The sequence below is a fragment of the Neomonachus schauinslandi genome, chromosome 13 (genome assembly GCF_002201575.2).
Source record: "Neomonachus schauinslandi chromosome 13, ASM220157v2, whole genome shotgun sequence".
Classification (NCBI taxonomy): Eukaryota; Metazoa; Chordata; class Mammalia; order Carnivora; family Phocidae; genus Neomonachus; species Neomonachus schauinslandi.
Genome location: NC_058415.1, coordinates 79,517,733 through 79,543,336, shown reverse-complemented (window position 1 = coordinate 79,543,336; position 25,604 = coordinate 79,517,733).

Genomic DNA, 25,604 nt, shown 5'->3' with positions numbered 1-25,604 from the left:
GTAGCCAGAGCCTACACATAGCAGGTGCTTCGTGAGCACTTGGGTTTTTTTTTTAAGCTTGGAAGAGAAAATGTTACTTGAACAAAGGTAGATTAAATTTTGATTTACAAAATTGGTTTATTCAGGTAATATATGGTTTTGCTCACAGAAGGCTGTTTTAGAAATCAGTGACTTTAATTTGTTGAAATTTGTTTTTTTTAAATTAAATAATGCACAGCAACCTGGTAAACATTTTCAACTGGGACATAAGACCATAAAGTGAAAACTAAAATCTCTCTTTTTCACCCTCTTCCCACCTCATGGTGTTCCATAAGTTGCTATGTGTGTACAAGATTTTTTAAAACTACCCCTTTAAAACACACATGTACATACATAACCACACAGAGGGTCATACTCTATGTATGTTATGCACCTGTTGTTTTCCCGTTTCGTATTACATCTTAGGGACTATTTCATATCAGTCCACAAAGAGCTATGTCAGTCTTATTAATGGCCATGTAGTATTCTGTTTTAGGGATGTTACCTAATTTGTGTAATTAGACACCAGCGGATGGACTTTTAGGTTATTTCCAGGTTTTTGCTATTGCAAACAATGCTACAATAAAAATATTTGTTTGTGAATATGTGCACAAAATCATCTGTTGGTTGAATTCCTAGAAGTGGAGTTGCTGGATCAGGGATTGTATGCTTTCCTGATTGCTATTTTTCTTTTTAATTCTGAAGCATTCCAAAACGTACTAAATGGAAAAACTTAACTGTTATTTGCATTCTCATTTCCCAAATGTAATAATGTTATACACATTTTGCTATATTTGCTTCAAATCTCTCTTTTAAAGAAATAAAACATCACGGCTACATGGAAAGCACACCTTGGACTCTTCCTCCGTACCTTGACAGAGTTACCCACTCTCCCGTGTGAGTTATTTCCATAAATATTATCTTTTTTATTTTATTAAAATTTATTTTATTTTTTAAACATTTTTAAAAAAGATTTTATTTATTTGACAGAGAGAGAGAGAGCACAAGCAGGGGGAGCGGCAGGCAGAGGAAGAGGGAGAAAGCAGGCTTCCTGCTGAGCAGGGACCCTGATGCGGGGCTCGATCCCAGGACCCTGGGATCATGACCTGAGATGCTTAACCAACTGAGCCACCCAGGCGTCCCCCCCTAAATATTTTCATATGTGTGTTTGAACTTCCCTGACATATATATGTTCCCATCAGCAATAGACAGTATACATTTGTCCGTCTAGTTTTTATACAAATGAAATAAATGTTATCATAACATATAATTTTGCAACTTGCTTTTTTCCCCACTTACTATCTGGTTTTGAGTTTATGTCAATTTCAGCTATTTTAACTTCTACATGGAATTCCATCCTATTAACAAGTCACTATTTATCTAGTCTGCTACTGATAAGCACTATGAACAGTGCTGCAGTAAATGTCTTTATACATGTCTCCTCGTGTGTATGTATGAGAGTGTTTCTTGGGTAGATGCTTCAAGCAGAGTTGCCAAGAGTGGAATATGCACATCTGCAGCTGACTGGATATTGCCAAATTGCTCTCCCGAGTGCTCGTACCGATTTACATTCTCAACAGCAGTGGATGAATACCTTTTTCCTTACGTCCTTGCCAATTCTTGGTGTGATCAGATTTAAAAAAAAAATTGGCAATTAACTTCGTGTGAAATGATACTTCATTGTTTAATTTGATGGTCTCTACATATGTTTATTGGCCATTTATGTTTTCCCCTTCATGAATTGCCTGTTCATATACTTTGCTCACTTTCCTGTTGGGATTTTATTTTCTCACCGATTTTTTAATTGAAATTTTTATAGACATAATTGTTGATTCACAGTCATAAGAAATAATACAGAAAGATCCACGGAACATTTTGTCCAGTGTCCCTCAATGGTAACATTTTGCAAAACAGTAGTGTAAGATCACATTGAGGAGATTGACATGAACACAATCCATTGTATTTAGATTTCCCCGGTGTTACTTATACAAATTTGTGTGTGTGTGCTGTGTGCCTTTTGGTAAGTAGATATTGATTATTGATTGAGTTTATGTAATGGTTATAGATATCTTCGGGTTTAAATTTCTTTTCAAGTCCATTTTGATAAGTTATAAGTTTCTAGAAAATGGACAGTTTGAGCTAATTTATTGTCACCACCATCTGAGCCCTTCCCACAGAGTTCTTCTCAGCCTGAGGCTCTGTGACCCCTAAATTAGAGTACTCTCAGGACACACACATCCTAGCACAGTGTCCCTTTTCCATGCTAAAGGACATCATCCTTTAGCTCAGAGTGATTTGAGTGGATCAGAATCAGGCAGACCTTATTTCAAATCCCATCATAGCTGTGCAACCTTGGGCAAGTGATTTAATCTCTCCGGGCCTTGGTTCCCACTATAAAATGGGAATAATAACACTATCTCACAGAGTGAGGGACAAATAAGGAAGAACCTAGCCCAACACACAGTAGGTAGCCAATAAAGAAACTCCCTTTCTACTTTGTATCTTTATACTCATATCCAGGTCTTTCTGTTAGTAGGCAGAAGCTGTCTGAAGGTAGGGACTGTGTCTGATCCATTTATGCATCCCCCTGGTGTTGGCCTGCCATAGTCACTCAGGAAGTATATACTGCTGGAAGATTGCACCAAGAAGGAACAAGTCTGTGTTCAATGGAGCAGAGGTGGAAGGCACTAGAGGTGGAGAGAATCACCTGCCCACATTGTTGGAGCTGGGCAGTATGGCCTGGTGGTTAGGAATGTGGGATTTGACTGGACAGAGGTGGGTTCAGATCCCAACTCTGCTGCTTGGTTACTATGTGACGCCTCTGAGTCTCAGTTTCTTGTTAAACGGAGCTAATTAAAATAATAGCTAACAACTAAAGAAGGCTTACTGTATGTCTGGACTGTGGCTTCAGCACTTTACATGTATTAAATTAATTCATTTCATCCTCACACCTCCATGAAGTTGACAATAGTATCACGCCCAGACCAGAAACAGAAAAAATGGATTATGTATCTTGCCCTACACCACATAGCCACTAGGGGGTACAGTATGGCTCCAGAGTCCACCAATGGTGGTTCCTAGGATCATGAATTTGGTGAGGATTAAAAGAGATTTTGTGTATAAAGGTTCTCAGCAGAGTGCCTGGCACATAGTGAGTGCTCAGCAAGAACTGTGACTATTATTACTGCTATTATTACTATTATTATTGTGGGTTCCACACAGCTCCCCTTGAGTCCGCAGCTGGGTCTGGCCACAGAGTTACTAGATTGGACTCACAACCCTTCTCTCTGCTTGGCATCCCATGCTTGATGATGGAACCTACGTAATAATAAAGCTATTCTTGATGTTCCCCTGGGTGTTGATGCTACTTCCCTGGCAGCTAAGGGAGAGCATGCAAGACTATGAAGCATCTATTCTTGGCATCAGTGCTGCATCTTGGAAATGACTTTTTTTTGACACACCTCTTCCTGTTCTTTCTAGAAGCTTGTGTTTCCTGGGAGCAGAAAACCCTCTTCAAACAGCAAAACAGCTCCTTTTTTAAAAGGACAAAGCCATGTGGGAACATAATCATGTCATCTTTCAATTTTGTGAGCTTTTAGCCTGTCTGTGGGGATATGGTGGGAAATAAAGCTGGAGAGGTCAGCTAGGCCAAGATCCATCCATCATCCACCCTCCATTTAATCTTCTATCCATCCAGTCAGTCAGCTAATCATGCATCCATCCACCCGCCCGTTCATTCATCCATCTGTCCATCCATCCGCCCGTTCATTCATCCATCTGTCCATCCACCCACCCATTCATTCATCCATCTGTCCATCCAACCGTCCATCTGTCCATCCATCTGTCTGTCTGTCCATTTATCCATCTATCCATCCAACCATCATCAACAGATGTTTTTTGAGCATCTACTACGTGCCAGGCGCTATCACAAGTGTGCAAAGCTTATCGCATAAGCCTGATGAAGTTAGTCGGTCTGGGTTGCCAAAAAGAAGAGATCCTTGAAAACTTCCTAGAGGAAGCAGCAGCACTTGATTTGAGCGAGGAAGACTTGGTATACAGGAGGGTTATTGGTGCTTACAGTTCAGTGAGCAAGGCAGATTGTAATTAGATACCGATGCATACGATCGTATAATTATCAATGAGATAAGTGCTCTTAAGGAAAAAAGGCCCTGCACTAGATGGAACGTAGGGGAGGAGTGGTATTCAGAGGAGGCCTGGGGATCTGCGTTTTCAAAGCTCTTGAGACAGTTCTGATGGTCACACATGTTTGGGATTGTTGCTGTGAGCTTGAGCTTTCCAGGCAGTCACATGCTAATGGCTCATAAAGGCACCGAGATCCTAAGCCCCACAGCCCTTTGGTTGGCCAGGGCTCCAGGCTGGTTGCTTCTAGCAATGAACCACTCATCTGTTTCCTCCAGTGTCTAGGCAAATATCACCATTTTCAGTGTGAGCCGTGACGTGACCAAGGTGGGAAACACGGCTGTAGGCACTGTGAGGTCACGGGAGCTTGTTGCCCTGGGATGTGTTCTGGTCAGTTGGGCCTTCTAGAAAGTTCTGAGGCCACAATGTAGAGCATGTACTGATGGGTGAGAGACTTGGAGGAAAAGAGAGCAGTGAGGAGGCCAGACCGTGGCCTGTGGGACACCTGGGAGGCCTGAGCTGAAGCTGCTGATGGGAAGCTGCAAGGAGGGTGCTGAGTCAAGACACATTTGGGAGGTAAAATCAACAGGGTGAGTCGGGGGGAGTCAAGGTTGGGTGACAGGGTTCTATTTCTTGGGGTAGAGTCTCAGGAGGAGAAGCTGGGCTGAGGGCAGGGAGGTGAAGATTTCAGTTTTAGATGAAGCAGGGTCTTTTTAAGAGTCCAGATTGTGTGTCCGTGATGGTTCTTTGATGACAGTCAGGGGCCCTTGAGCGTGGGCCTTTCAGATGGACATTATTCCTGAATCAAAACTTTTGCCATCTGCTCATCCTTAAAATGTGAAAGCAGAGAGAACGTATTTCCTGACGAGACTGGTGAGGAGGAAGGGAAATGGTCTTTAACTGCATGCAGGACATATGTTCTTCATTTCGACATCACATTTGTCTGGAGTGCTCAGCTCATTCCTGGGGGATGTGGGGAGGGGGAGAGGAAAGAGGAAAAAAAATGTTGGGTGAGACTGTGGCTCCTGAAAGGGGGCAACTTCAGGGCCAAAGACAGATTTTCAAGGCTGTGTCTCCAGATTTCACCTGTCCTCACAGCCCAGATCAAGGGCAACCTCTTCCAGGAAGCCTTCATGACTCTCGCCTCTATCTGGACTATGAGCACAAGCTGCCAAGTAGTGATTAAACTTTTCATGGGTGTCTCCCTCATGGTCTTCCTGCTCAGAAATTAGGTCTGGAGTGGTGGTTCCCAAATTTGGCTGCGTGCTGCAATCACCCAGGGAGCTTTGAAAAATAAGGGTGGTTGGCCCCACCCCAAAGACCCTGATGTCACTGATCTGGGGTGCTGCCTGGGCATCAGGAGTTTGAACAGCTCACAGGATGATCCTAATGTGCAGCCGTCTAAAACTTAATAGCTGATGAATACCCCCCTGCCCCGACTCAGGCGCGTGGATGCGCTTTTGTCTTAAGCATTTTCAGAAGGCTAAAGCAACAGTTCCACGTGATCATTACTTAAGGACAGGGTGGCTATTGCTCTCAGCCAGGAGGATAGCTCTGATGGCAGGAGTATTAAGTGGCCAGCAGAGATGGGCTCCCGGATGAGGGGTTTTTGGCAGACGGTCTGGGTCTCACTTTGCAGAGCCCGCACCTTACCGTGGAAGGGTGGCATCCTCCTCTCAGAAGCCAGCCAGAAGGGGTCCCTGGGGCTGCTGCACGGAGGGAGTCAAGAGCCTTCCCCCCCACGCAGGCTCGGAGAGGCAACACAGCCTAGTGGGGGACCAGACGACCCTCGCACCACCCTGCGTCTGCCCCTCAGGAGCCGTGTGGCTTTGGGGAAATGGCGTAAGCTCTCTGTGCCTTAGTTTCTTTACCAGTGAAATGGGGAGGATAATAGCAACTATCCTCCAATAGTGCCACTGTGAGGAGAAAATGACCTCTAGGAAAAATGCTTAGGACAACGCGCGGCTCAGACGAGCTTCTGCTCCCGTTGGTATGATCGCAGGGGCTGGTGCGTCCACCCATTGCCTTGGAGCGGGTTTACAGGTCTTGGCAGGGCTGAAGCTGTACCTCAACGTGGCCTCTGAGCTCCTGGGCAGTGGTCAGTCCAAGGATGTGACAGTGAAGCTCGCTGGACCACGGGCTGTAGTAGGTCCAGTCTGAGATCGGCAGCGGCCCTTTGCCACTGTGGATGACCTCACGGGCAGGGGTGGGAATTAAGGTCTCCAAACCATGGTGGGTTCAGGGCAGAGCTTTGCACCCTTGGATGTGCATCAGAATCCCCTGGGGGAACTTTCAAAAGTCTCACCCGGGCCACCCCCTTGACCAACAGCAGCAGGATTGCTGTGGGTGGACCCAGGCACTGGTATTTTTTAAAGCCTCCTAGCTGCATCTGTGTTTGAGATTACTTTATTTATTTTGCTAAAACATTCCCTTGACTGATAACTTCCTCAGGGAAACTGAGGCCCCGAGCGGGGACAGACTTGCTCAAGGTTGCAGAGCGAATCTGTGGGACAGCCCTGGGGCCCCACGCCCTGGATTCCCCAACCTGCGCTCCTTCCTCTGTCCCGTGGCCTGTCCCCTCTGCTCACTCACATTTCTGTTCCTGCCTCCTCTCCACGGTGTCCATGGATCGGGTTCTCTTCCTGCTTCTTCTAGACTTGGGTCTTGGGGCCAGAACGAGGGTTCCTGGTGGTGAGGGTGGAGAACGGCACACGCTGTGGGACTCGCCAGGGTAACTAGGGCGAGCTTGATTTCCAGCTGGCATTTACTTTATGGATTCAACTCAATACACTTCCTCTCTCATCGGCCCTGGGGGTGGGACACTGGGATTAGAAATGATTCACTAATCCATCTACACTTCACCTTAATCTAGAAAGACGCTCACATGTCTTAGAGCAACTCATAAAATATGCCAAATGTTGGCATCAATAAGAGAGAAAGAACAAAGGCGGAAAAAGAGAGTGGACACAGAAGTGGGCCCAAACCCTGGGTGGACCACAATCCAATTTCCTTGTTTGTTCATTCATCCCTTTATTCATTTAGTTAGTATTTCCTGATGACTTACTGATGAATGAATGAAATCTCCTTCATTTCCCCCACCTTGCCTTCCATTCTGGGACACTTTTGCTTTCTCTCAGGGAGAGCCACGTCGAGCAGATATTTGCCACACAGCAGTTCAGAAGACAACGTGGCTCTGCTTTTTGATGCAAAGGATGCAAAGGAGAAAGGCAGGCAAATGGGCCTGGGGAGAGAAGGGGGTAAAAGGGAACGGGCAGGGCATCGCAGAATCTGGCTGTCCAGACAAACCAAAATAAATTTAAAAAAGGGGGAAAAGTTGTGGCACTTTCTAGGAGAAGACTCGAAGCTGCTTCCTGCCTCACCTCTGTGGGGACTTTTCAGTATGTGAGCTTCGAGTATTGGAAAAGGGTGAAGAGACTCCGATCTCTGGAAGAGCCTAATTAATCCACCCTAGTGGCGGAGGTGTCCTTGAAACTCAGAGCACCTTCTGGAACCCGAGCTCCATTCTCAGCAGAGCTGCAGGTGGGATTTCCCCAGCTCCTGCTCTGGGATTCCTTCTCCCCCACCTCACAGAGGACTGGGAACCAGCGAGGTTAGGGAACCCCACGGTCATCGCTGTAAGCAGTGGAGTTGCTGGGGCTTGGAACCCGGCCTTCAGATGCCTGACCTTGATGGACTGCAGGCTTGGGCCGCTCCACCTCGCGCAGCCTCCGTGGCAGCCCTCTGTGAGAGCTCTGTGTTAGCACACCTGCCCAAGGCTGTCCCTCCCCGGCCTTGTGGGTCACCTTTCCCATCAGACTCTGATGCCTTTCAGGAAGTGACCTAGTGTGACACACATCTGTATCCCTAGCAGGCACCCAAGGCCTGGCACTTAGTAGATACCTTAGTAGGTAAACATTTGATGAGTTGAATTGAACACCAACTTCCTAGTACCCCCATGCCTCTTAGGCATACAATAAGAATAACCTTGATATCAGAATAGAACCCGTGACACTTGCCAAGGGCTTGCTGTGTGGCAAGCACTAATGTAAACACTGGATATACAGAGACTCCCTCCTTACGGCAGCCCTTTGAAGTAGGTCTTCTTACGTCCCAGGCGAGTTGACACAGGTGGAAGAATCAGAACTGCATTCAGGTCTGTCTGTTACCCATGCTCACGAGCACCCCGCTCTTCACCTCCAGGGAGGGCCTAAGGAGCCCTGAATTTGCACACCGCTTTACCTTCTGGTGGAGCCCCCAGCAGCACCTAGCTTTTAGACCTTGGGTAAGTCCCTAGACTTTTCATGTTTCCGTGTTCACAGGAGACAGTTCTAGGAGACAAGCTAGAAGATTTTTCCCTGTCCAGCCCGTGAAATGTGTGCTGATTCGAGCCTTAGACTCCGAGTTTCCAACCTGCTGGGGAACAGGGTTATGTTCCAGGAAAGGAATTTGGTCTGAGCACCTGCGTGCACGTGCGTGCTCATGCCTCATGATTAGTCCTTCAAATATCAAGATCACAAAGTCACAGGAAAGAGCTCACCAGATATGCCTCTACCAAATGGATTTCTCTCTCTCATTTATGAAGTAATAGATTCTGATTCCAAATCATGTGTATTAGGGCCATGGTGAAGCCAGTAATCAAGACTCAAAAGAAAATGTGTTTTTCTTGTTCTTAGGGCAGAATAACTCACCACTCCCAACCCATCTCTATTAAAATCTTAAACATTTCCTCTTAGCAATAAAAAAAAAAAAAACACCCTATAATACTCAGGGGCCTCAGTTATGTGCATCAGAAGACTCATCTCTAAATCTATTCATTGAAATTTCTTTACCCCGATGGAGGGTATTAATGGAGGACTTTTTTTTTTTTTACATCAAATAAAAATATGGAATGTGCAACTCAGAGCTGCCCCCAAATGCCTTTCTTGTTTCCCCACTTCCCACTGCCTCATGCTTTGTGCCAAAGTTTATGAGTCTTTAATTTCCTGGAAGTTTATATAGCATGAAAGAAGGAGAAGTGATAAAATATGCAATTTAATTGCAAAAACCACGTACTAATCTCGCTAATGTGCTAGATTAAGACTGTAATGTGAGAAGCTACAAGGTGGTTAAACTGATTTAGAGCAAATTGGACCCCTAAGCCTCTTTGTCTGTGCCCATATTTTATGCCACCCAGACCTAACAATTTGTTTTGTTTTGGTTGTGGCTTTATAGTCTAAGAATAATAATGTCACATCAGGCTGTAGGTTATGTGGCATAATCTCCATTTGGGCTGGGCTGGATGAATACCGCTAAGACCAATCCTGCTCCGGGCAGTGTATCGGCCAGGGTACCCAGCTCTGCTCTGAGACCACAGGCATCTCCTCCCGGAGTCTGCTCAGCCGCCCTGGGCTGGCTCCTGCCGGCAGATACAACCCTCTAGGCAATGTCATCCTGGAGCAGCAACTCTGCCTCAGGCCCCCCACTCTCACCAGTAGGGTGGGAGGGCAGGGCTCTGAGACCCGCTGACTGGCTACCAGCTTTGGCCTCTTCACTTACAGGTCACGCCACTCTCTGAGCTGAAACTCCGTCATGGAAGACGAGGTGTTCACACCCATCTCATGGGGTTCGGGTGAGGATCCAGTGAGTTGATCTACCAAGTTCAGGGCCCCTAGAAGGCCCCCAATTATGGGTAACTCTCTCCCCTTTATTTCAGATTCTCCAAGAATTGGAGGGACTTCAGAATCATCTTAATAATACCATCCTCTTTAAGCTTCAAAGCATTTAAAGCTATTGACGGTGGCAGGGCGGGGAAGAGAAATCCAGATTTTATTTATTAATTTTATTTTTGCAGATGCTGGCCTAAGGTCTACTATGTGCTCTCATCATATTTCATCACCTCTTACAGCTCCTTCTAAATCTGTCTTTCCTGCCCCCACTCGATTGTGAAACTTTGGATGGTAGAGATTCTGTCTTTTTATCCCCAAACCATCTGCCGCGCTCCACACACTGCCTTCCATTGTGTGGGGGCAGAGCACACACCTGCATCAAGCAATGAGAGAGAGAGAGAGAGAGAGAATTCTACCAGGAAGAATACATAATACAATAGTGTCACACGCATTTCAGAACCAACCACACAATCCATAAACTATTTAGTATCTTCCAGGAGCCAGGCCCCGGGCTGGGTTCTTTGGGTCATGTAGAGATTGCGGTGGAGGCTGTGGTGTGCTACCCCGGTCCTCTGTGTGGACCCCGGCTCCCAGGGGCTGGAAGGGTTGGGTGCTCTTGGCTCACAGCTGGGTTGTCTTGGCGATTGCCCTGGTTGAAGGGAGCCGCCTCACCCAACGTCATGCTCCGTCCCCGGGGAACACATATGGTTTGGGACAAAAGGCCTGGGCCCCATGGCTCCACTTGGGTCAACTTTATAAGGTCATCTCTCTTTTTTAAGATTTATTTATTTATTTTTTTAGAGCGAGCGAGCGAGCGAGAGAGCACGTGCGCAAGAGTGGGCAAAGGGGCAGAGGGAGAGAATATCCAAGCAGACTCCCAGTGAGTGCAGAGCCCGACGCAGGGCTCCATCTCACGAACCATGAGATCAGGACCTGAGCCTCAGCCAAAGGTTGGACGCTCAACCAACGGAGCCACCCAGGTGCCCCATATGGTCATTCTTTGCAATTCAGAGCTCCTTTTGGGATCAGCTGGGGCCTCTTTTAGCACTGTGTCAGCTTCTCCCTCTGCCTGACCTTATGTTCCCTACTCCCTCACAGGTGTTGGTCCTGAGAACACCCCACTAAACCATGCATGCAGATGTCTGTCTTAGATTAGAGTCCATTCCCAGGAATCTGATCTGTGAGCAGACACATGAGAAAGACATTTACCCTGAGAACAGGAAGTTGGTGTGAAAAGGAGAAGCTGAGCTTCGTGACCTTGGTCACGTCACTCCCCAGTCTGAATCTTAGTTCTCATCTGCGCGTGGAGGGGGTTATAGAGACTGGTGGGTGTCAGCCCCAATCCTTTCTCGCCTTTGTTCACGATGATTGCATTGCAGCTGGGCATGTGCTGAATTTCTCAGGCTCCCCCATCATTAGGGGGCCTGGGGGGCACATTAGCAGAAGTCCTGGGTCTGGGTCTTTGACCTTAGCTTGCCTCTTCTCTACTCTTTTTCTTTCCTGTGACTTGGCATCTGGACATCATGGTGACACAGTGTTGACCAAGGAGACAATCACACCATCCTAGGGTTGGAGGAGCAAAAAGATCAAGGGGGCAGGTCCCTGAACGGCTGTGTGGAGCAGGGCTGCTCACTGATCCAGGCTACTTATGTAAATTCTGCTGAACAAGAGAGAAACGAACTTCCTTGCTCTTCAATCCAGCTGATTGTCACCCCCAACAAACACAGGCTTGTCCAGCTGATGCTACACAAAATCCAATGCTTTGAAGAGCATTAGTTTTCTTTCCATCTATATCTTTATATGATTGTAGCAAACCAAATGATTTTGGAACAATTTATTCATTCATTCCTCTATCCATCCATTCACATTTTTGGCATTTACTGAGAGATCTGCTCAGCCCTGGGGATTAGACGTGAACACGATGGGATCCCAGACAGGGGCACGTGAAGGTCTAGCCTGTGTGAAGTGCAAGAGTTGGAAGGGGAGACTGAGAGAGGAGGCCACTTGGGAGACCCTGGCCTGCTCCACTGTGTCTGATCGCAGTGGCAACAAGAAGGGAAAGGTTCCTTTGGTCACCTTGGCAGAGACTCACCAGGCCAGGAGAGCTAAAGTTCCAGGCAAAGGAGTCTTTCTGTTTTCATCAGTGGAACCCTGCTGCCTGGCACAATGCCTGGCACCCAGTGGATGCTCAGTAGATGTTTGATGAACCTGCAGATGGAGGTGGGAAGGGAAGAAACAGGGTGCTCTTTGGGGGCAGGGGGAGCTGAGGTGACAAAATTAGAGGGATGGAGAGAGGAAGGACACACGGCAGGGTGGTCCCCAGCCTGGCTTTCTGCGCAGCGCACACAGGTCCACCATGTGGAGCCTGACAGCAATCTCCTCTGCTGTCTCCTCCCTGGTTTCTTACCTTTCGTCCCCCCACCCTCCCCACCCCCCAACCTCCGCTCTGGCACCACGGCCCCGAAGTGGCTCTGGGAATAAATGAATGCCTTTTTTTTTCTTCCCAATTTGCTATTTTTTTTTCTTCTTCAAAAATTCATGTATTGCATCTTCACATGATGGAAATTAAAAATCACTTCTGCATTACTTGTGCAGGGGGAAGGAGGCAAGGGCAGCAAACTCGGTTCTCGTTTCATTCAACCATCTCTAGCTAAGGTACCGTCAGCATTTTCCATTGTGGGCTTTATTTTCCAGATTCCAGGCTCGGTGTGGGACAGGAAAAAACCAGTCACAGGGCAACTTCCGCCAGAAAGGGCGTTTGTCAGCGCAGCCTTGCTGGGTTCCCTGCCTCCCCAGCTTTCTTGCCCTGGGGCTCCATGGACTCCTGGAGGCTTGTGCTATCCCCCAGCAGACAGGCTAACGGGTTGAGAAGAGTTGAGAAGAGTTGAGAAGACTCCTAGAATGGATTAGAAATTCTGCAAGTTAACCTGGGCCCGAATGGGTCAAACTCGATGGGAGGAGCCCTACGAGTCAGGTGGGATAGAGGGTGGGCTGGGGGTGGAGGACTCTGTGACCCCCTCCAGCTGATATCAGAGCCCTCCGATTTTCTTCCTGTCACGTGTCAGGCTTCTGCATAAGAGTTCACTTGAAGAAGTTCTGTGGCTAGAGAGTTTGGCCAGCCTGCCTACCCATTTTACAGATAGGGAGAATGAAGCCGGGCTGGAGAAAGCGAGTTGCCCACATGGACAGGGCACATCGGGAGTTGACCCAGCATCTGGAGAAAGTGACTTGACATCTCTGAGCTTGGACCGCTTGTCTGTAAATTGTGGGAAGGGGTACAATCCAGGTCCTGCTGAGCTATGTGGATTAAATGCAATTTCATAAATGTGCAGACCTTGTTATCAGATGAAAGTTGGTATGTCCTCTTCGGCAAACCTGCAGTATCTAAGCAAGCTGAATATCAGCAACCTCACCCTTGGGTATCCATCTATCCAACAGAAATGAGTGCTTGTGTCCTACAAAGGACAAGGACAAGAATGTTCTCAGCAGCTATATTCATAATAGCCCCTGACTGGACACTGTCCAAATGTCCATCAATGGCAGAATGGATGGGTAGTCATAGTCTTACAATGAAATACTACACAGCAATAAAAAAGAACTAATAGGTGCTATACACAATGATAGAAGGTCACAGATGTAATATCAAAAGGTAAGAAGCCAGGCACAAAAAAGTGCTTATGGTATAATCCCATCTATGTGAAAATTAAGAACAGGCAAAAGTACTAAATGGAGATGGGGCTCATAACAGTAGTTTCCCTCGGGGAGAAGTGATTTGGAGGGGGTGCAAAGGTGTGGTGAGGGGCTAGCAATGTTCCATGTCTTGATTTGGGTGGTGGCTTCACAGGTGAGTACAAATGGAAGATTAATCAAACTGCACCTGTTAGAATGTTGCATGTCATTGTATGCAAATTATTAAAATAATAGAGAAAGAGCGGTACCTGGGTGGCTCAGTCGGTTGAGCGTCCGACTCTTGGTTTTGGCTCAGGTCGTGATCTCAGGGTTGTGGGATTGAGCCCTGCATTGGGCTCCGTGCTCAGTGTGGAGTCTGCTTGAGATGCTCTCTCTCCCTGTCCCTCTGCCCCTCCTCCCCCATGCTCTCTCGCTCAAATAAATAAATAAAAATACATAAACAAAGAAATTATAAATATTAACCAAACCTCAGATAATAGACCCCCTGTGCGTATGTGCATGTTAACAGCTAGGGTCCAAATGGTAAGAGTCAGGTGCTGCCAGGGCTAAGGGCCCATAATAAAGCAGGTTAAGTCAGTGGTTCTCAAGCTTCCGCATGCATAAAAATCACCTGGAGAGCGTGTTAGTACACAGATTCCTGGGCCCCACCCCAGAGTTTCAAATTCAGTGAATCTGGAATGGGATCTGCTTTACTTAGAAGCTCCCAGGTGATGCTGATGCAGCTTGTCCACAGCCCACACCTTGAGGAGCACTGGTCTAAGTGGTCCTCAGAAGCAAATGGAAAACAATCCATTCAGCATCCCACGTGCCAGTGAAGTCTATCTGCCAAGATCCCACTCACACGCCCCCTCCCTTCTGCCCTCTGAATCTCACATGGATGGAGCCCTGTTTGCCTTCAATGCCTTAGCTGCAAGGGCATCTGGGAAATGTGGTTTTCAGCTTCCGAGTCTTGCTGTACAGGAAGGTACACAGAAGGGGGATAGGTCCCAAGTGACAGTGGACCACACTTCTACAGTTCCCGCTGAGCTGTCAGCTCGTGCCACTCCATATACTCAGGACACTGACATGAGCACGAGTATTCTGCTGGGTGACTTGAGTTAATTGCAGCTGTTGTCTTCTGGGGATTCTGGACACTTTTTTCCAGTCTAGGGGAGTCAAGTTTTAGATTGGAAACTCTGATAAGGATTGTCAGCAGGCTCAGTTATTTCCTTGTTTGGCTCAATGATACAAAGAGGAAATCAAAATTTAGTTCACACTAGAGCTAGAAGAAACCATCCCCTGCACTACCTGCTCCCTACCCATTTCTCAGATGGGGAGACCAAGGCCCCCAAAAGGACAAAGTTCACGTGGGCAGAGCTGGGACTTAAACTCAGGTGCCTTCATGTCTGTTTAGAAAGCACTTTGCTCTCTGTGATTCCTTTTGTTCCGCGCCTGTCCCTGTGCCAAGAACAGGGAAGGGATTGTTATTTTATAGGTAAGGAGGCTGAGACCCTGACAAGGCAAACAAGGGCTGCATTACAACCTGCACAGCAAGAGTGGTCCTCTTGCCTGGTGCAGCCCAGAGCCAGGGGACCGAGGCAAGGTCTTGGGCAAGAGGGCAACTTCATCTATGGGATCATCCCTGTCTTCCTTCCACTCAGCTGCACCCCTCAGGCTGGCCTAAAGGTCAACCAGCAGCTTCCCCACTCCAGATCCTAACAAAAGAAAAAGAACTTCTTTTACTAGTGTTTCTTATAAATTTTACAGTTAGCTGAGTCTCTTCTTTTGCTGAACAACCACCCACCCCCCCTTTGGATACACTTAATGTTTTAATTGTGGCAAAATACACATAATGGAAAATTTACCGTCTTGACCATTTTTGTGTACAGCTCAGTGGCATCAAGTGCATTCACACTGTTGTGCAAACACATCACCGTCATCTACCTCCAGGACTCTTTCCATCCCTAAAACTGAAGCTCTCTACCCATGACACAGCTCCCAATCCCCACTCCCCCCTTCTCCCAGCCACCGGCAACTGCCTTGATTTTCCTGTCTCTATGAACTTGACTACTCTAAGTACCTCATGTAAATGCAATCACACAGCATTTGTCCTTTGGTGTCTGGCTTGTTTCATTTAATATAATGTCCTCAGGGTTCATTCATGCTGTAGCCTGTGTCTGAACTTCCTTCCTTTTTAAGGCTGAATAATATTCTGTTGTATGTAGATAACACATTTTGTCTATCCACTGGTTGCTTCCACCTTTTGGTTATTGTGAGTAATGCTGCTATGGACACGGATGCACAAATCTCTGTTTTGAGTCTCAGCTTTCAATTCTTTTGGGTATATTCTCAGAAGTGGAATTACTGGATCATTTGGTAGTTCTATTTTTAATTTTTTGAGGGTTCACCATATTGGTTTCCATATCAGCTGCATGATTTTGCATTCCTACCAGCAATGCACAGGCTTTCAGTTTCTCCACATCCTGGTGAATCCTTGTTACTTTCTGTTTTTGTTTGTTTGTTTTGATAGCAGCCATCCTAATGGGTATGAGGCGGCTGCTGCCCATCCCTTCCCACCCCCATGCCTTGCCTTCCCTTCTGTTCCAATCCCATCCCATCCCATCCCTTCCCTTCCCATTCCATCCCATCCCTTCCCTTCCCACTCCATTCCATCCCTTCCCTTCCCATCCCTTCCTTTCCCTTCCTATCCCTTCCTATCCCTTCCCTTCCCATCCCTTCCCTTCTCATCCCATCCCATCCCATCCCATCCCATCCCATCCCATCCCTTCCCATCTCATCCCATCACTTCCCATTCCATCCCCTTCCATCCCATTCCATTGCTGGAAATTTGATGTAATCATTGAAGAAAAGAATCCAGCACCCTGGGTCGCTGTGCCTCCTGATGAGTCTTGGAAGCTCATGAGAATCACCCAGCAGCTGTGGCACACAGGGAAGAGTGGCAGAAGGTCCAAAAGGGCAGCCAGGTGCAACATCTTTCTCCTCTCTTTCCAAACAGCAAACACTTCCTGAGTCTAGAGGAAGCATTTCTGCACACACCAGACTATTGAAATCTGCGTGCGGAAATGCCTTCGCTGCATTCTTCAGCTCTTCTTCCCTTTTTAGCCTCTGGAAGAGGAGTTTTATTTTGCCTTCACAGTGGCAGAGTAATAACCACATAGTTTAAACATAAGTTTTCTTGTGCATTTCCTTGCTGAATTTTGCACATTGAAATTTTTATATTCATGCATTCTTTTATGATGCCTAAATGTTTTCCTTGAAATGTGTATGATTTGTAAATTAGATTGTCTTCTGTAATAAAATACCATTTGCACAAAAAAAGCTTTGTTGTTATAGGAGGTGTGGAGAGGGAAGTGGAGGGGTGTGGTGGTGGGGGGAGTGAGCCTTGTAAGAGGGGGTGCAAGGCGCAAAGGGAAGAGATATGACCTGGGCTAGGGTGCTGGCAGGGAGGATCCCCAGGTGGTGGGGGTTGGGGTAGACAAGACAAATTTCAGAGACAATCTAAAGGATGTGGTGGCCAGTCTGTGGTCAGGCCTGAGGGAAGAAAAGTCAGGGTCCAGAATGATTTCCATATCTCTGGCTTCATGCATCGGAGGTGGTGGAGAAGGCAGGGAACAGAACAGAGGGGTTGATGACCATTTCTGCTTAGACCTTAAAGGGCCTGCAGGCCACTCAAACTTCAGGACATGTTCCATAAGGCAGAGGCAGGGGACTGGGGTGGGGGGAGGAGAAGGGGAGGTTGGGAGATGGGTTGCAAAGGTGTGTGAGCTTTGACCTTCTGGGATGGAGAGACAGAGCGGCCCAGATACTAGAACCCAGCTGTCCTGCCTCTGGGGATGGGGAAGGGGCCTGAGAGCTCTTGATCCCCAAACTCTCTCTTGGGTTGGTGTCCTGAGGGCACATCCACCCTCACATCCCTCTCCGCTCCAAGGGCATCCAACCTGGGCTGAGGATCCAGCGCCCACATGAGTCAGAATGACCTGTGTTCCAGTCCAACCCTCTCTCACCAGCTCTGCTCCTTGAATCTCAAGTCCCTAATGGGTCATGTGGGGACACTGATGCCTCCATACCAGGGTTTAAAGACATAGGCACATAGAAGGGCTGGGGGATTGCTTGACAGGTGTCTGACAGACATTCCATAAACAATTGTTGAATCTGGATCTTTTCTGAGCCTGCCTGGATGCCCCCTCCTCCAGGAAGCCTTCTCTGGTTCCCCTCCCCTAATCACACAAGGTTGGATACGATCCCCCTTCTCTGTGCTGCCAAAGCACCTCACTGTGCACCTCATTGTCTGTCTCCTTGAGCACAGAGGCTGGTATTACTTAGCAGGGTAGTTTCGTTTTGGTATCATAGATATCCTATCTCTGCTGCTTCTTCACTGTAGCATCTGGGGCAAGTCTGTCAGTATCTCTGAGCCTTCTTTCCCCCTCTGCAAAATGGGAACGCTATCAATCATACTTGCCTCTTAGGGCCATTGTGAGAATTAAAGTACACAGTCCTTAGAACCAGTCCTGGCCCATGGCAGGTGCTCATTATCATTATCGCTGGTATCTTTACTTGGAGGTCTGTGGAACTAAGAGTCAGAAGACCTGCGTTCTGGTCTCAGGTTTTTCTTGTGTTGATCTTTAGTGAACTTCTGTTGTACCTAGAACTGTTCTAGATCAGTGGTTAGGTAAGGAACAGAGGGCTTCATAATAAAGAGAAGCTCTATTACCATCCTTTCTGCGTTCTGCACAGACCAGGTGACCAACACGTTTGTGGAGAGGCTTTGTGGGGAAGAGACTCTAGGGTGGCTCCTGCTTTCTCTCCTGTGACCCCAGGGGCCACTGTCCAGGAGCCCACACTCTGGTGGCACCTGCTGGCAGCCGGGGGGTGGGGTGTCCCAGCTCCTCGTCACTGGAGCCCTCCCATGGAGCACAGAGCAGGAGGCCCTCAGCTGGCGCGGCACCCCAAGCCTTTGGGCCTTGCTCTGTGCACACACATGTGTATTTGGGAGATGCTCCTCTTAATCATATCTTGAATTAATGCAGGCCTCGTTCTTTCCCAGCTCTCATTACCCTCTTAATTAACTCGGCACAGATGGAAAAAGTCGGAATTGCTCTAGCCGAGTTGTTCTGCTAGTTTTAAAATGAGATGGCAGATGGGAGGACGAGGTGGAACGGGCCTGCTCGGAGGGAGGAGAGGAGTTTTCAAGCTGTCACCGGAGCGTCAACAAACGCTCCATCTGTCGGTGGTGAGGCCAGGCCGAGGCCTCGTGCGGGGGGCTGGCGTTCACAGGGCTGCACGGGGGTGCCAAGGCGCAGAGTCGCGGGCGGCTCGGCTGCCCCGGGCGCGGTCCCCAGCACCGGGTGCCCGGCCCCGGAGTTCTGGGGTCCTGATGCGGTGGACCCCTCTCCCGCGGACCGTGGCCGGGACACTCCTGCCCCCCACGGCTGTTTTGGGAGCCAAGGAAGCCTTTTCTTCTCCTTCTTATCTAAAATAGTGTCAAGGAATGAATCACGTCGACTCCACGCGGCTGTCAGAGTGAACTTTTGGGAATGCACATCACTTGGCTGCTTGACTGCCCACGGGCTCCCCGGGGTCGGCAAGGCAGTCTGCCCTGCCCGGGACTGCAGCCTCATCTCTCCCCGGCCCTCCACTTGCCCCACGCCGCCTTCAGCCGCGAGGACCTGCTGTGGTCTTTCTGATGCCCCATCATGCTCTCTTGGGGGTTCCAATTTCTGTTCCCGGAACCGGCCCCTCCTTCCCATCCTTTAAGACCAGCTGTGTTAGGTAGCCCTCGGAGTCCTCGCTCTGCTCCCGTGTTTCTCCCACCAACGTGTTTTCTAAAACCCTCTGCTCGAGAATGAATTAATAAATGGTTCTTTCAGCAGCTCAGTACAGGGTATGTGGTCTGTTCGGGGATGCATCTCAACCTGCTAAGATCATAGAACCTTAGCGTTCAAAGAGATCCCAGGAATCTCTTAGAGTGCAGGAATCCACTCTAGTGCGGCCCAGACAGGTGGGGTCTTGTGTTTGGCTTGCATACTCATGGGGGTCTTAGGATTACTGGCCTTTCTGTCTTATGTCCTGAGGTTTGTGGAGTAGTAGACAGAGCTCAGACTTCAGGGTCAGACCTGGTGTCAAGCCCATTTATTGCTATGAGACCTCAAACAGATCCTTAACCTCTCTGAGCCTTGGTTTGTGCATCTGTAAAATGGGGGTTGAATCAGATGGTTGTTGTGTCCCTTTCAGTTGTGACCTGTGAGGTTCCAAGACTGTTGCCTCTGAGTCTCCACGTTCTGTTTCAGGGACCTCTCATCTGACCTCCTGACTCTTGTGCCCCTTGCCCCCATCCCTCTGTTATAATACCTGGTTCATTACACTGACTGCCTGGCTCCCTTCACCAGCTTTTCTTAAAATTCAATTCTGATCAAGTCACTCCTGTGCTTCTGTCTTCATCCTCCATGAGCGGCGGAGTTATGTCCGGGCTCCCTGGAGTGGCCTTCTCAGTGTCCCCAGATCCACAAGCGGTAACTTCTCACTCTCTACTCCCCCCCCCCCCCCAGAGTTCTCCAAACACACGTTCCACCACTTCATACACTTACTTCTACCTGCAAATCCCTTTCCCCTGGCTGTTGTCAGCTACTAACTCCTATTGATACTGCGAAACCCTAATTGGATGTCACCTTCTGTCTGAGGCTTTTCCAGATCATTCTTTCCTTCTGAGCCAAGTTAACCATTCCTTCTTCTAGACCCTTTTACAAGCCCAGTACTGCACTTAGCACAATGTGTTTGAATAGCCCTTTGCTGCAGTTGGGTTTTCTTTCTCCCGTAAATTTCACAAGGCAGGGACATCCTGATTCCTCTCTGTCCTCCGCTCCAGGGACAGGGCCTGGCAGGCCAGTGTCCCCACCTTCCTGACTATGTGGCTGCACTTCTGACCCCGGTCTCTTTCCTCACTTTTTTCAAGTGAAAATGACAACAGCTCTCAATCAGAACTTCTCAATCCTACCACATTATCTTTCCGAGATGCTTTTACCTCCAGGAACCCATTGATTCTCCACTCTCAATTACTATAATTACCACAAATGATAAAATAGCAGCTTTCCCAGCTTTCCTTACCCTTGCCAATTTGCATATGCTAATGCACGAACATCTCCCCTCAGTCCCCCACCCCCACCCCTGCTGCTGGCTCTTCTAAGACAGTTTTTGTGTTTGCACTTAACTTTGCCCCACAGCAACTCAGGGCTGGATCTGGGCAGGGAGGACAGAAGTTTCCAGGAGTTCCTAATCCATCCAAGGAATGGAAAAAATGAACTTCCTGTCATATAAAGCATAGTGAATACATGGAGGCAGATCTTCTGCTCACTCAGGAGAAGGCAGGATGGGGGAAGCAGAGGGCACCCTCCTCTGAGAGGCAGGTGAGACCTGAGCTCATGTTGCTGACTCTAATAGTCTTGGCCTGGTCCCCTTGCTCTCTGAACCTCACATCCTTCTTCTGGAAACTGGGAGGTTATAGCCAGTTGGCAGTTTGTAATGAGGAAGGAATATGACCTTTCTTGTATTATGGTAAAATACACATAACATAAAATTTACCATTTTAACCATTTAAAGTGTACAGTTCAATGGCATTAAGCACATTCATGATGTTGTGCAACCATCACCACCTTCCATCTCCAGAACTCTTCTCATCTTGCAAAACTGAAACTCTACACCCATTAAACACTCACTCCCCATGCTCTCCCCACAGCCCCAGCCCCTGGCAACCACTTTCTGCCCCTTTGAACTTGACTGCTTCCATTGTATGTATGCGCCACAATTTGCTTGTCCAATCATTCATTGCTGGATACTTGGGTTGCTAGAAATACCCTCTTACAGGTTAAAATATCTTCTAAAATTTACAGACAGCACAATTTTAGGAGGTGGAGGTGGTTAGGACAGTGAACTGTGGTGTTACCCTTGACCTTGAGTCCTGGCCAGGTGTCCTTGGGCTCCTTACCTCAGTGTCTATCCTATGGGGCTATCGTGAGGTTAACGATCTAAGGCACGTACAAGGCTTAGCACAGGGATTGACCTGCAGGAAATGTTCATTCTTTTATTCATTCATTCATTCAACAAATCTGTACTAAGCACCTACTATGCTCCAGGCACTGAGCTAAGTGCTTGCCATAGAACCATGTGTGTCTTTCACAATGCTGACCTCAAGAAGGCAAGACAGACTATCATCAAATAAGTAAGAGAAAACACATTATGTCAGACAGTGGTAAATTCTATGGATTGACGGAGAGCAGATTAAAAGGGATAGCAAGTGCTTGGGGAGGGGGGCAGTGCTATCACATACAGGGTGAGCAGGAAAGGTCTCCTAAGGACATGAGTATTGCAAGGGTGAGCCTGGTAAGGATTACTAGAAATGGAGAGAAGAGAAAATGCAAAGACTTTGAGGTGGGAGCACACCTGGAATGTTCTAGGAACAGGAACGTGTCTAGTGTGGCTGGAGAAATGTGAGATAGAGCATAGCAGGAGGTAAGGGCAGAGAGGTAGCTGGGGGTTAGAGCTGCAGGGCCAGGTGAGCCTGGGTGGGAGAGCAGATGGCACTGAGCAGGGAAGTGATGGGGTCTGACTTGTGTTTAAAAAGCATTGCTCTGCCTGCCAGGTTGAGAATCAACTATAGTGTCAGCGAGGGTGGAGACAGGAAGACCTATGACTGAAATAATCCAGGCCGGGAACTGGCAAACGTTTTCTATACAGTTCCAGAGAGCAAAAGTGCTTGGCTTTGTGGGGCCATAGCGTCTCTACTGCAATTACTCAGTTCTGCCCTTGGAATGCAAAAGCAGCCATGGACAATATATAAACAAATGGGTGTGACTGTGTTTCAATAAAACTTTATTTATAAAAACAGATGGTCATCTGGATTTGGCTGGCAGGCTGTAGTTACTGATGCTGGCTTTAGCTAAATGGTGGTGAGTGGGACCAGCGTGTGGTAATGGGGTCATAGGAAGTGGCTGAATATGGGATATGTTTTGAATCTTGACCCAAGAAATGCCAGTTACTGAGATGAGAGAGTCTATGGGTGTAAGAGGTTTTTTTAGGGTGTGAGGAGAATTAGGAATTTGGTTTCAAACATACTAAGTTTAAGATGGCCCTTAGACATCCAAGGTGGTTGTATGAGTCTGGAGTTCAGGAGAGAGACTAAGGGTGGAGGGAGGAATTTTGGAGTTATCTAGATAGATCTGAAGATATGAGATTGGATGAAACCATTTATAGAAAAGGAGTGGATAGAGAAGAAAAGGCTGCCAAGGACTGAGCCCTGGGGTGCTCAGAGAGATGAGAAGCAACCCAACTGGTCAAGGAGACTGAGGAGGGGTGGTCACTGAGGTGTGAGGAAAAACCCAGAGAGTGTGGTGTCCTGAAAGCAAAGAGAAGGAAGTGTATCTATGCAAAGATGCTCAATTTGCTAAATGTTGCCTCTGTGGGTTGTTGTCTACCAGAAACCCCAGGGTGACCTTCTTGGAAATAGGGTCTTTGCAGATGTAACTGCTTAAGATGAGGTCATACTGAATTAGGGTGTCCCTACATCCAGTGACTGGTGTCCTCTAAGAGTGGACACATGAGACACACACAGGGAAAAGGCTGTGTGTGGATGGAGGCAGGTCGAGTGGTTGAGGTGATGCAGCTATAAGCCAAGGAATGCCAAGGAAGGCCAGTGACCACCAGAAGCTGGAAGACGCAAGGAAAGAGCCTTTCCTGGAAATGTCAGAGGGAACAGGACACTACCAACACCTGGAGTTTGGATTTCTGGCCTCTAGACTGTTATAAAGAAGTTTCTGTTCTTTTAAGTCACCTAGTTTGTGGTATTTTGCTTGAGAAAACCTGAGGAACTAATACGTGCTGCTGATGGGTTAAGTAGGATCAGGACAGACGAAGGACCTTGGATTTGGTAACACCGGATGACCTTGACAAGAGCTGTTTTCACTAAAGTGGTGGATGTGAAAGTCTGATTGGAGTGGCTTCCAGAGAGAGCAGGAGGGAAGGCAACAGACTATGAGCATGACCCATTCTTTCATTTTAAAGGGAGGGGGGAGGAAAGATGTAGTTGGGGAGGAATGGGAGAAATAAGACATGTCTTATGTGGAAGGGGACAAGCCAGCAGAGAGGCAAGAATTCATGATGCAGGAGAGTGGGGAGAATGAGTGGTGTCCTCCGGGACTGCATTAGTGGGCACGGGGAGAGGCTGGAGCATGGGGAGGTTGTTCACAGCAGTGGGAGGGAAAGCGGTGAGCTTGGGTGGGTGTGGCTGGTACAAGTGTCAGAGGGACTTGTAGGAGTTCTTTTCTGACAGGTTCCGGGGATTAGAACCTGATATCTTTGGGGACCAGTCTGCCTACTACCCCGTCTTCAAAGTAAATCCTCCATTCCCCAGTCAAGCCACCCCAGCTGAGCAGAGACAAGCTGTCCCCACCAAAGCCCTGCCAAAAATTGAAGACTCACAAGAAAAATGAATGACTATTCAAGTACTTGGGTGGTTTTGTTACACAGCAATAGATAAATGATACAGCCTTTGACTGCCTTGATCATTTCTTGCTTCATTACACTTAGTAGTTTAATCCAATTCTCCACCTGCTCTTAACCTGAACCTGGCAGCTGCATGTGATGAGAGGGGAACACACTCCCCACACTGAACTAAGGGTCACTGGCCTTATTGTCTCAGTGAAACAAGTCAAAGAAATGAGCCGCAACTTAGGCTGGGGAGGAAACAACAAAAGTTTGAGTGGAGAGTGGAGATAGGTGGCCATGTGTGTGTGCGTGTGCGTGTGTGTGTGTGTGTGATTCTCACTAGGGAAGTGTATTTGGAGGACTAGGCAGCCCAAAGGGCCCACTTGAGCTCAGTGACCCTTAGTTCAGTGTGAGCAGTGTGGGTGAGCTTCAGAGCTGGAGGCTTTTAGGAGGGGGACAGTGTTCTGGAAGCAGCAGTGAGGAGCAGTGAGGAGTGGTGTGAATGGCAGAAGGAGTGTGGGAGAGAAACAGGTCCTCTTGAGAGAGCTGCAGGGGAGGAGGGTCCCTGGGGAGATCAGATTTCGGTTGGAGCCAGAAAGTGAATGTGCTCAGAAGTTTGGAAGCGGATAGAGGGAATTGCAGAGGGCATAGTGGGAGATTTAGGTAAGGATGTAGAGCCCAGTAGGGATGAGTGCTGAGGAGGGGGGAATGCTCTGGGAACACTGGGCTTCTCAGGGTGACTGATGTGAACCAGGATATACAGCATGATGGTATTAGATTTGGGGGCCTCAAGGTAGGCCCCTGGTCTCTGAGGGCTGAACGGAGGTGGAAGGAAGGGGTACTAGGAGCCCCAGAGCTCCTGTTCATGACAGTGAGAGGTCAGGGGAGGTGCCATGTGTCCAGGGGGATTCAGAGTTCAGCAGATATTAATTATCACTATCATTGTCATTATTTTGCAGGTCAGGCTGTTGATTTTATAGATGGAGAATGGGCATTATTTCAACTTATGTTGTGACTATTTTCCTGGCTTCCCCACAGGGCTGTGAGCTCTGCAGAGCAGGGTCTTCATCTTGTTGCCTTGGAATCTTAACATCCAGCACAGTGCTTAGCCTGAGGTATTTATCAGATAGCATGTGTTTAATGAAAAAGGCTCAGAGACTTGTGACTTTCCCAAGGTCACACAGCAAATACAGACCTAGTACAAATCACCTGGATTCCTTATTCTCAATTTTCTTTGCACTCCTACAAATCTAAATCCCTCAAATTCTTGTAGTGGTTACTTTTCCCCTTTATCTCTTTCCCTTTTGCCCATTTATTTTCCAGTGAGATCATTAGCCCCAGATGGAATTTGAAGCCCAGAACCTCCATCAATGTTCAAAGCCTCCCTCTTTTTGCCCATGTGTAATCTTCAAAAGGCCCTTTTTCTCCCATAATGATCTTTCCGGGGGGGGATCCTGGCAGTCCTGAGCATAGGAACTGCAGGCTGGCTAAAGAGGGCTTTTCGGCTAATAGAATAAACAGGCGTGAAAATAGGGAAAGAGGCAGGTAGCTCTGGGGCCTCTTTGTCAACTGTTTTGGACTCGGCATTGGAGGCTTCCTAAGTCCATTAACCTCTGTTAATTTCTCTAGTGCTTTATG